Consider the following 13,228-nt stretch of genomic DNA (forward strand, 5'->3'; position numbering starts at 1 on the left):
ACGGGCCGAGAGGAGCCGGCTGCATCTTCAGGTTTGTTTCTGCTTCCAGCGCTCAGAGGAGCCGGCTGCAGCGCACTTTAATTTGCTCTTTTGTAATGATGGGGCGTAGGTTAGTTCATTTCAATTTTTGATTTCAAAAGCTATCAAATACAGCTCAGATGAGAAATCAATTTTCCCAGCTGCCCCGGCTTTGTGGTGAAAAGAACTGCCGCCATTGGTGCGCAGCCCGTCACATGACCGAGTCAGGGATTAGTTCAGCAGGCCCGTGTTGCCACCACCTCAATTACAGGCTGCCTCTTGTCATTTACCACTATAACATCTCATTCTCAGACACAACTCATATTTAATTCATGAAAGCCTGCACAAGAGTAATTGTAATACATAAAATTTAGAGCGCAACTTTTTTTTGGTTTTGCATTTGTGATTGTATCATTTGCTGTAATTTGGGATAAACAAAGATGGTGAACGCCTAATTTGGGATTGATTAAAAAAACTAAATCCTAGAAAAAAAATATATAATAAAAGAAATCATACAGCTGGATCAGGTGGCAAGAGGTAGATATTTACAAAAGATATGTGAAACTTCACAAAGATTTGATGATGAGGATTTTAACAGAAATGTTGTGCACACAATGACAATGATCAAAGCCACTGCTATGAGCTCAACTCTAAATACAGACTGGACAGTTGAGAGTAAGAGTAGATTTCCACTAAATACAATTATTGCTTATCAATTGCCAATAACTGATTCCTGATCAATAGCACAGATGTTAAATGGTGGTTGTTTTTGGTTCAAATCTTAACAGTATGAACAGACGTGTGCCGAATGATGACTATTTAAAAAAAAAAAAAAAAAAATGAAAAATCCTTTTTGATACTTATTACTAATTGTTGACACGACACAAAGCTCAAAGCGTCTCGCGCCGCGTATGAGAGCACATTTTACATTCTTATGAAGCTTTGGTTTGGAAATTGAATCCATTCCAACATTTCCTTCCCTCAAACGGATCCTCTTTCCCTTTGCGCGGCACAAATTGACAATTTGTTCGGCAATCAAAAAGTTCTCCCTTCTGTACATATCAGGAGATTACATCCGTTTGACAGTTTGCGTTATTCTATGTGGTTTCCATGACGACTGTTTGGGCCAGGCCTCCGATAAAACCAACCTCAGCTGTCATCTCTTCACCTAAAAGCTTTGTAATTGCTCTCATTTGCATACCACAATTAAGTGTGTTAGCTCACAGCAAGAACAATCAACCTCCACTAAAGACTGGGGATAGTATAATTATTATATCAGTGGATTGGTATGAAACATTACTGACGAGCCTTTGTTTGACGGCGGCATTGCACTGTCGGGCCAGTTTCACCGCTTGTTTTCATAAATGTACATATTTCACAGCCGGCGATGAGTGATTTAAAGACGGCGGTTAAAATGTTGTGCTTATCGTTTTCAATAACAGCTCCCGTATCGCTTATGAAAATATGAATTTTGTTCCGGAAATGATCATGCCCATTTCCTTCCCTGGTCAACACAGCGAAATATATTTTTATCCACTTTTGATGGGAGGCTTTTTGACTCTGTGGCGCACACTTGACTAGCAAGGAACCGAATGATCTGCAGTGGAGGGAGACGGTTTGAGCAGCTGTTTGAATGGAAAGGTTATGTGCACCGGGCTCTAAGCATTGTTTCCCTCTCCCTCAGATGCGCACAGGCTGTAATGAAGAGCTCTTGAACTCGCGGTGAGAGAAGCTGTGACAGGAGTTCACGAGGATTCCTCTTTGGTTCTGCTGGACGTATGACACACACACGCACAGACACACACACACACACACACACACACATATGCAATACACAGCCCAAGAGAGCAACTAACAGCGAATACAGGAATCCAAATGAAGCCATCGCTCATTTATTGTTTCAACATTCCCTAGCTTTTCATTTGAAGTGTACAGTCTTCCAACTGCCGCAGGTAAAAAAGAACATCAACACTTTCCCCTCCACTTCCTCCTCTTTTATTTTTGCAAACAGCATTTCTTTTTGGACACATGAGATTACGGGATAGAAACCGTTTATCCACATCGTAGCAGAGCTTGAATTTGCCAACTATAAAAGCATCCTGTATTTCCAGCCCTTTGAGCTTCACTATCAATCCTGTGATACTGCAGTGCATCTCGGGGCAGGTGCATTTTACTTGGAGCTTTTCTGCCTTCAGGCCCTGAATTGAAATGAAGGGGGCAAAAGGCAGGAATGGCAAGTGCACCATTCCCCCGCTCTCTGCAGTCTCCCAACACAAACTGGTCAAGCAGAAATGAGACCTGCATCAATTTTAATTTGTATTTATCCTGCTGATGACCCGGCTCCTTTCACTCTGCCTTCAGAGGCACAAATTACACCCATCATGGCTCTGATTCCAACATCCCACCGTGTGCTATCAGAAAATTAACACGGTTATATACCACCGGCGGGTTCAAGGTGTCACAACACAATTATACAATCATGCAACCTGACGAGCTCTGACTTGTCACTGGTGTATGACAACTAAGCTGGAGGGCTCCACTGTCTGTCACATGCAGGCGGGTAAGATAAGTTCACTGAGGAGTAGAATGTGCCTCGGTGACGGCTTCTCTCTATCTGAATCTGTTCAATATCACAAGACTGCTGCAGTGATATTTTTTTTTTTTTTTTTTTTAGGCAAAGTAGAGAGAGCCACTTCTGAACTTCCCTTTGACTTGTCAGATTTTTTTCTCCGCACAGCAAATTGAGCCCCCTGAATTTACCAAAACATGAATCGACATGTTCTTCCTGTGTCTCATTAATGGAATTAAGTTATCAGATGGAAAAGTTGAATGTAAAACCTCATATGTATCTGTGCTGCAGTGCTGAGCAGCAGCTCACTGTGACTTTCAATCAACCCTAATCCTGGTATCTCATAAAACCTAGACCAAAAAAAAAAAAACGAAGGGAAGCTCCCCTGTCTGGATCCCCAGTGTGCTCCCAGTGTCAAGCCATTAGGCTGTGTGAAATGAGGTGCCACTCATGAGTTATAATGCTGCGCATCTATAGATGCAATGGTAAAATACAGCCCCTCAATGTTCAGTTCTCTGCTGGAGTTGGGGAAATAATTCTGCTCTGATATTGGTCCATCCGGCTATATCCCAATTCAAAGTCACAATGATATGAAGAGGGCTGCTGGATAAATTCAAAATAATCCACTTCAGGATGGCTGTGAGATTAATGGAAAATGTGTGTGTTTGCTTGTGTGCGCGCGAGCGAATGTGTGTGTCTGTGTGAAAATGATGACTGCTGAATAAAATATATCAAAAAACCAGTGTGGCACAGCAAACTTCCTCCTGCAAGAAGATATTACTAATAAGATTATCAACCTCGGCGATGAAAGGGAATGAAGGAAAGAAGGAACATGACAACCATGTTTGCTCTCCCAAAAGAATTAAAATGCCCAAACCATTTCTAAGCCGAGAGAGACGCTAAGCTTCCAGGAAATCTATTTGTGGAGTGGAGTCCACTCATTTCGTCCAATTTGAAAACACATCGATAGGAGACATAAGTTTCCACAGCCAGTTGTTATAGACCTGCAATCAATGGAAGTTATCCTGGCTGTACTCAGAGGCAGATCACAAACGCATGCTAGCAGCAGTGTGCCGGGCTGAGCTATTTACCCAGAGGTACTGTAGATGTAACAATGATAAGGAAATAAAGCTAATAAGTGTCACTTTGATGTGACAACAAATTATACATGGCTCTATCAGATCTCATTTCCATTCCACAACACAGAGAATACCCTGAAGCGTGGCTGTTAATGGGAGCCTCTATCAGCCATCATGGAAAGCCTGCCTCATTACTCACTCCAGCACAACTGTGCCCAGGGTGGTCGATTTCCCCAACGGACACAGGTTCACAGACCAGAGACCCACTGTGAGGCGCAGGACTTGTTTTTCAATGCAAAGGGCGCAGATGCCGTCATGCTGCACGTGTGTGACATCGCTTTATCGGGGAAATTCATTTAAGCCCAACACAGAATCGAGTTATAGAAAATGTATATAGAATGTTTATTGTTTTATTCAGTTTCTAACTTGGAATGGTTAAACTGTTATAATTATACCACTCATCGTCGATTTCATTATTCGTCGGATTCTTTGCAGCGTGATTGTTATTCAGGGAGGCCACCAAACGCACACATAACCTTCTCTCCCTACCAACCCGTGCAATGAATATTTAAAAACCTTAATGTATACCGGCCATCTGAATTCTCCACCCAAGTCTTTCCTTTGTCCGTATAAAATTATAGGGACCTGTTTCCCTCCATTGTGGCTGTAAGTGAGAATGCTGGCACTCGGGTTATCTCCCCACACAATTTGCAATCACCATTTGCTCCCTGGTTTTACTCTGTTTCCAGCTTCCTGACAAAGTCAATAGGGGGCATCCCTCATCTGTCAAAAACCAAAAAACAAGAACTTCTCATGCTTTTTTTCCCTCTTCTTCTTAATTTCCCGTTCCCTCTCTTTGTGAAGTCTCCCATCGCCGCGCAGCGAACCCTCAGTTTGTCACTCGCCGCAGATTATGAGATTATTAACTCTGTTGCTTGGCGACCCGCGTCAACATAAACAAGCAGTAGCAGTCACAACGTATAAGGGAGAAAGTCGTGAGGACGTCGCTGACCCTCTGGTGACTCTCTCACCCAGAGGGGTGGCTGCAGCGCTCGCTGTGCCGGTTTCAGTGCAATCTGTGGAGCAGATGGCTGGAGTCCCGGGCAGAGAGCAGCAGGTCTCAGCCTGCATGTCACCGGGATGATGTGAGCTGGCTCCCTCTAAGCTGCAGTTAATACCTTCATGTATCAAAGACTTGTTAAAGGTCTGGGCAAAACTCACTGGGCAAGACTCTTTATTAAAAAAGCTAAAAACAATACTCTCTCTCTTTCTCTCTGTATCTATATTGCTCTCTCTCTCTCCCTGTAGTAAATGGTTATTGGTAACGCTTTCCTCTTACCTATTTATATGTGTTGATTTTGTGGTTGAGTTGTTTTATCTTTTACAATCATAATTATAGAATTTGTAAATGACATAACATCGATTGTTATCCACATTATTGCTGTATATCATGATATTAGGAAGGCTATGTAAATATCATTGAGAAACAGTCTATGGATAAGACAAGAAATAACAATATAAATAAAAAGCTACGCAAGACGCTAAACTAATACTAAACAGAAGTGGCGATCGTAAGTAATGACAAAGATAATCAGAGGTAGTTATATGGAATCAATATTGCAGACATTATTGAAAATTACATGATGCTAACCAGATGGAATTACCTGTTCTTGGCCGACCAACGCAGCTAATTAAATCCCTGACACATGAATTGATGAAATTTATATGAAAATCCAGTATTGCTGCGAAGAAGCCCAACTCACTGATTTGCAAATTTCCCTGTAATGTCTTAATACATCCAGTGATATGAAAAGTGATTGATTATTAAGGCACAGATTAAAGATGTGAAGCAATATAGATTAGTATACCCACAGGCATATGAAGGGTAATCATGGACATTATGGGTTCCCTATGAAAAGATATTGTCCTTGATTCTCAACTTTAAGTGAAGTTTCAGACTGTGATGAAACCATTAAAGTAAAATCACTAGCGAGGTAAATAAACTGTACTGGTGCTCGTCCCGTTCTCCCTCTGCCACTTAGGCTTTAATCTGGGTTGCTGGCAGGTAGAGCAGGCGAGGCCGTGCCTTGTGAAGTGCAAGTGGTCCTGCCTCTCTTCCTCCCCTCTCCCTCTCTCTCTCTCCTCATATTATAAAGAGTGGCAGCAGGCAGAGTGACAGACTGCCCCAAGAGATGACACCTGTCACTGAGGGGAGTGCAGCTAATCTACAAGCCTCATTTTGTTTGAACTCTTTGTCACCTTGCCGTCAAATCCTCATCTTCTCAGTCACTGCCAGCTTCCCTCCCCTCTGCTTCTCTGCTCGCTCTGCCCTGCACAGTCTCTCCACAGTATACAGTAACTCCACCATCAGCACACACACAACACACAGACCAGTGAAGTGTGTCTGCCTACAAACATTTATTTAACGTCAGAGTTTTACATGCTTGTTCTGTGTCTGTTATTTTGGATTATTTGTGAATAAATATGTCATGAGCACTTTTCCACAAAGTCAAAAAAAAATAACATATCTTAGCAACTCCATATCTTTTTCAGACGTGTGTAACATTGCTTATGTGTCCCCGTCGTATGAGAAGATGAGGCGTCCTTGTTCAAATGTTTTTATTTTGCGGACAAAGCCCCATTCATTTATATTGAGATTTGTCTAAGTTAAAGTGATCTGAATGGAAATGCAGTCTGGAGTGGCCCGGTCTCTGTGGAGCAGCACACTCCACCCCCTGGCCAAATATCTATATTGTCCACTTCTACAGACTGTGCTTTGTAATTATAATATAATTCATTATGTCTATGCTGCATGTGTCACAAAGGAGGAGTCCTCCCCGAAATCCTCCTGCGCTGTTCAAGCTGACCGAACACATTCTTGTTCCCGTTTTAAAGCCCGCGGCTTAGAAATACCCTCTCACACCCCCATAAACAATAGATTTTCCTATTTTGCTTAATTGAGATATCAGCCGCAAATCTGACAGCTCCCTCCAGCCCCTAACTCCGACTGGGAGAGATCTACACAGAGACAGGAAATGGAGAGGAAAGGATGGGAGAAAAATAAGACTGAATAACAAAGAAATAATCAAATTAGGGATGATGATAATAATATGAAGAAGAGAGATAAACTTTGATGTTAATACATTGTAGAAATACTCCCTATATAAAATGTGTAAATAGTAAATAGTGAACGTATAAATGGTGGTTAACATTCATATAAATGTTGAGTCCAGCTTTTTAAGATAAATTATGATGGCAATAAAAGAAAAAAAACACATGATCTCATCCAAGTTGCAGTGGAGGCGTCGGCCAACTTCTTTAAATGCTTCCATTAAGTGGAATTATCTTTTCCAGACACATTTTGTATGAATGCATCCAGAAATCCCTATTTCATTTGGATTGCATTGGGGTTTAATTTAATCCTTTTTGCTTATTAAAAAAATAAGATGCAGCATCTTTAACAATGGGGAAGCTGGTCTGCATGGAGCACAATGGCTAAGGTTAAATTGGAGGTTGTGTATAACCCTTTGCTGTATTAAAAGAGCATTCATATTCAAATAAAAGCAGGCGTCACTAGTTCATGTTGCATAGCAATGTACAATCCTGCATTTGTACAAAAATCCAATGCAGAGTTACTGTTTTCTGATATTGAAAACATTGTTTACCCATTTTTCACATTGCAGTTGTTTAGACGTTTGTTATTTATTAAGTACATCATGCCTTTCTAAGTTGTTCTACTTCTGCATCTACTACTGAATTAACATTAAGAAAGAAAACTATATCTATACTTTGGAAAAACATGTTTCTTCTCCCATGTTTATTAATACCAGATGTGTAACTGAGAACATAGCGTCACGTCCTCTGGCCACTATGCTTCACCAGTATAGCTTGGTGAACAGGTGCTATTGATGAACCTTCGATCTGACAGTGTTTAAGTCCCTTCACCCGATCTCAGTCATGTTGGGAAAATGCATTTTGTTAATGGATTTATGGCATTTGTAAAATTTTGCTTCAAAACGAAGTTCACCCAAATTGTCTTTGGATTTACTAGAAGCTGACGTGTGGAGTGGAACTTATTACCTGACAATTGAGGATGCTTAAAATCAATCACAACTATTTTAGCAATTAGCAAAGCGATGTTAGTCTTTTTGAGGTCCAAGGAGCTCTTCAACATTTGGATAAGACTATACAAATCTAAGTCTCCCTTTAAATAATATTGCCTTTATAGCATATTCATGAAGAGACATGCTAGCTTCACATGGCAATTCTAAAATACACAAATTTAATCTTTTCAATTGAATTCAACCAACATTTATTTTCCTTATTTTGACTTCCTTTTCAGAGCAATGAAGAAAATATCAATATTAATCTTGGTTAGCAAACTCAATCAATGATTATTGACTTTGATAACCCAAGTGTTTTTTATTTCAACTGTTTGTTCATCAGCAACAGGGAGAGAATAATTTGTTTGTTTGACATTTCTACAAACAGTATTTTATCAATGTCATGTTTTTACCCGTTTTCTCAGCAGGACGGAAACATTTAAACTTTAGAGTTGAAAAAAAGAGTTGTTTTAGAGGAATGCAACAACTTGAAAGATCATTTTTGATGTGTATCACTGCAATGTAAACAACAGGAGCCGTCAGGTATTATGTCAGTAATAGTCAAGGATAATGTGACACCTATAGCAAGCTCTACAGTAATTACCAGTGTTTGCCTCACAGCTACTTTCAATTAACGTCCTATCTTAAATAAATAAATATACTATTTTATTGAATTAAGTGCACACAAACACACAGCCTGACTTGTAACCAGTCCAAATAACCTGCCTTGTAGTGCCGCATTGTCTTTCCCATCCCCTTGTCTTTGTGTCTGGGGAAAGTCACGTGGCTGCTGGGTAAAACAAATAATTTCGCAGGCTGTATTCAAAGCATGTCTAAGAGGAGCACAGCAGCTTGTCTTGGGAGTCAGGAACTCGGTACAATGTCTCCTGCGATGGGATGGCCAACACAAATGGGCAGGCGCACCTATCCAATTAACACCCCGCCTGCCAATCCCTGTCAGGTCACACGCAAAATCCCATGGCATGCTCTACCTGTCTCTGCTGCTCTCAACACATGCCCAGCTCCAATATAGAATTAACGCCACTTTTCACCTGGTCACGCTGACAGGCCAGAGATTAGACTTGTGCAGCATGGAGATATGCTAGCAACTCCAAATGAGGGCACCTGGGGTTAAGATTTCAAATGCAGTGGGGCTATTGTTTTGCCACTGCTTTAATATTAATTAAACTCTGAGGTGAAAATGTGCTTTACCAAACTACTGCTTAATTCCTCCAGGAGTGAGCACCAGATAAGAGATTTTATTTAATGACCACCTGGATGTTGCAACTTATCACACCAGTTAAGACCTTAATAAGACCAATAAGCTACTGGGGCTAAGTGGTTCTTTTGTATTGTACACGTTCGGAGGCAAACGCATTTTCATACAACTCTGCCGGAGAAAAGAAAAATCGTAATCTTTCAAATTATTATTTCTCACTTTTTATTTCTCGCACAGACAATAGCAACTTATTCCTGCAAATGGGTTTATATCTTTAAATGTATTTGTGTTTTCCTAAATAGTTAGAAGAGTTTAAAAAAAAAAGTTTGTAATATATAAGCTATTCAATCATCTTGTTTAATAATGTATTTATACATTGGCAGATGCAGCTGTTGTATTTTAGACCCTGAAGATAAAGGAATAAAACGTTGGTTAATAGTCGACAGATCAAGCGGCAGTTAGAGGTAAATCTGGGTCTTTCAAAATCTTTTAGTTCTTTTCACCTGTCCTTTACCTTGTACATCGGGTTTAACAGCTACCTAATGGAATAAGTTAGTAGGAGCTGTAAGACTCAACCGTAAAGTAACTGTGCAGCTTTAAAAACCTAAACAAGGAACGTAAAGAGGTCAAACGAGACTAATCCTGTGTAAGGGATTAGTCCCGAAAAAGCTACATTATACATAGTGTATTTATTTGTGTAATGTTAATATAGATAACATTTGCTAATGCTATTCTCAAATTGGCAAACACAACTCGCAGCATTATTCATTCAGTTTCTAAAGAATATTATTTGAATGGTCAGTCAATAACTATTTCTGACCAGCCCGAATCCTATTTGGTTATTTTAACCTTTTCCGTATTTACCCTGATCTGTGTTTATGTTTGTTATTTTCACAAGTTTGAAATATTTTAATGGGTTTATAGCTAGAGGGCAAGAAATGTCTTCCTATCACAAGTGTTATGTCATCCATCCACATTGTGTGTGTTCTGTGTAACTTAAAGTTTTAAATAGTGTCCGTTACTTTAATAACTTTTTCACAAACGAAATATGGCAAAACTCACCCAACTGATAATTTTGAGTTTACAAACTGATAATTATTTCCGACCGGCTCCAATTAATCTAATCACACTTAAGAATGTAAATTTTACCTGTCGTTTTAAATGTCAACAAAAAAACAGAACAAATACAAACTCTGGTCTTTAATCATACAAACAACTCGACAATGCAGCCAAAGATAAAGTTGATCAGCAAAGCAAGAAAACTTAAATTTCACTTAAGTGTATTATAATTATAATTAAAATAAAGAATTTATTTAAATAGATTTTTTCAAAGACTCCATAACACTCTACATAGAATTTAGATAAATATAAAGACATAAACTTATTAAAACATCATTATACTTTGAAAGCAGCTCTGAAGAGGTGAGTTTTGTGGAGGGATTTGAAAGTGGATGGGTTAGTGCAGTGCACGTAAATGTTCCTCGACTGGAAGGTTGTAATAGAAAATTGCAGTTAATCAGACGTAGTTCTGATCAAACATTGTTCTAAATCTGTGTATTAAATCACACAAATACTCTGTGTAATTAGTTATCAGCAATCTGAAAAGTCCAACTCATTACAGAAGATAAAAAAAACAAAGTTTACAGAAACTAGGGTGATTATTGAGGCTTTGCTCAACACTCTTCCACCATAATGACGATATAGAAAGGTATAGAAATGGGAACGTTCTGTCTGTGTTATTTACTTGTCCGCCAGCTTTTTGCTATCAAACGTGCCAAAGCGGCAAAAAGCCCAAATGTGGCCATGTGGACACAGTTTGTTAGTCTGCTAGCAGCATGGCTCTGGGGACGTGGATGTTGGTCTGTTGGTTGGTCGGTCGATCCATTGCTTTGGTCCAGAATGAAATACCATGACAGCTATTTGATGGATTGCCATGAAATTTTCTATAAACATTCCTGTTCCACAGAGGACCAGAATCCTACTGAGTTTAGTGATCCCCAGACTTTCATGTAGCGTCATCATCAGGTCAAAAACTAATAGTATTACTCCCAAAACTAATGACAAACCCCATCAGTCTCAGTTGTTCTATATGTTAAGTTCTACATTAGTCAAAATTAGTCTTCAGGAGCCTCATCGGCTCAGTGCATCACGTTGAGACACTGAGAAATACAATCCAGCTTGTGCTGGTGCACCATCACTGTTGGATGTGGTCAAGTGGCTCAGCGTATAACAGTGGACATTTAGGCTTACATGGTGTAAATGACAGTTTCAAGTCGATTTTGAGTGTCTGGGCTTACCGGCACTTGGATGAAACCACAGGAGCAATGTGGAGGCCTTTCATGTTTGTCTCTGTTGTTTTCTTACAATTAAAGATGTGGTCACCATTTACTTCAGTTGTATTGGATTTGGCTGCAACGCTGTTTACCCCTGAAACTGCAAAAGTGTTTTATGGACTTAAACACTCACTTGTTCAAACTCACAGGTGTGAAGCTGGTCTTTGCATCAGAAGATCTGACTGCTTGGTTATGGTGACGAGCCGGGTGTGATAACCCTTGAGTGGGTTTTCACCTTTTGGTCCAAAAAAAACTACTAAGGCGGATGAAAAATGGCGGCTGATGACTACCTATTTGTATTTTCAAGACAGTCACAAGATCCCGAGCACAGGGGGAAAGGAATCTTTTTCTCCCATAAATTCTTCTCTATCAGCTGTATTTCCACAGAGAAGTAACCAATGATCTAGCTAGTGACAAACATCATAAATAGGCCACTCGTTTAACGGTTTAAAGACATGTTCCCAGTTCAGTCCAACTGTAGAAGTTAACATAAGTGAGTATAGATGGCAAAGTAAAGTGAATCCCTTAAGCTACAAGTGGTTTTGATTAAAATTTGCTAACATTATGTTATTACATAGTTATTCTGGATTCTGTGTTTCATTATATAATTGTATTAATGCTACCCATCAGAAGTGGTGTTAGTTTTTAGTATTTAATTTGTTAACCTGTCTTGTCGAAACACAATTACAACAATTTACTCAAAAGAAACTCAATAAGTGTTCATAGTGATTATTGTTTTATCAGATTATCCTTTTAAACACTCTGCTCTATTGTCGTTAAGGTGACCCCTCATTTTATATCATATAATAAGTTAGTATGTCAGCGATCCCGAGGGTCAAAGGCATGACGTGTAACATAACCTTCTGTCTCGTCATGCCAGGTCTTCCATCTGCACAGATGTTGATCCAGCTCTGTTCCTACCTCCACTACAAGATAATTGCCAGAACAATCCCGTGTCCGTATATTTTACACAGAGCAGTGAGGCAGAATAAAGATGCTGCATATACCCACATTGAGCAGATACTGGACTGAACAAAGTTTTCAATTGATTCATCCCATAATTATCTCGTCATGCTATGGTTTGGTTTGGTTTGGTAGATAACTAAACCTACTTAAGTAGGGTTATGGTTAGAAATTGTTAAATGGGAAACATTTCTAATGCTTGGTAAGAAAAACATGAAGTTTGAACTCTAATCTTTTCCTTGATGTTTGATATTTCAACATTGTTTTTGCAGTTTAGAGGAAAAACTAAAATGCAATAGATTTAAATGATACTAGCTTCATACTGATGATATGTTGAACGTATTCAACATGGATTTTGTGATTCTCTTTTTACTTTAATATCATACAAATTAGTATTGCTGTATTACAACTGTATATAGTAATGTAAAAGTTGTATCTTTTAGATTTTACGAAACTCTTTTGTTTTGTTGATGTTCATTTAAAACCAGTTCGTGTAAAACAGGTAAAACGAGTTATCCCCTCCCCCAGACCCCCCCTCCACTAAGACCCTCAGGTGGTCTTCAGCTCAAATAGTAGTAAACATGATACATGACTCCCCGAATGCACATGTAAAGAAATCAAATAATATTTTAACCATGGCTTTTCTCTCTGTCAACTTTGGCAGGGGAAATATCATTAGGGCGGGTTTTAACGGGGATGTTACAAACCATTAACGTCAAGCAAAGACGTATCACTTTTCCAGGACTGAGTATCGTATGTGAAAGGCTACACTCACCTCAGTGGATCCCAGTGGATATTAAGCTAACAGCTCTGGATTCCAGTGGGCATCTTAGCAAAGAGATGCTCTTTATTACACTGGAAGTCAATGGCACAAATAGGATTCTGTTTTTCTTTAGGTCTCATCCCTGCAGCAGCTCTTTAGGAAGAGGAGGTGCAGCTTGTCC

At 39.5% G+C, this 13,228-nt stretch overlaps 1 long non-coding RNA gene across 1 annotated transcript in view; it reads left to right on the forward strand.

Annotated features, from left to right (window-relative positions):
* LOC133954609 (uncharacterized) overlaps positions 1–13,228 on the forward strand; it is a 97,802-nt gene that overhangs the window by 63,716 nt on the left and 20,858 nt on the right. The window contains exon 3 of the long non-coding RNA XR_009920806.1: positions 1,703–1,794. This is a non-coding gene — a long non-coding RNA (uncharacterized LOC133954609). The remainder of the gene's footprint in view (positions 1–1,702; positions 1,795–13,228) is intronic.

The sequence above is a fragment of the Platichthys flesus genome, chromosome 6 (assembly GCF_949316205.1).
Source record: "Platichthys flesus chromosome 6, fPlaFle2.1, whole genome shotgun sequence".
Classification (NCBI taxonomy): domain Eukaryota; kingdom Metazoa; phylum Chordata; class Actinopteri; order Pleuronectiformes; family Pleuronectidae; genus Platichthys; species Platichthys flesus.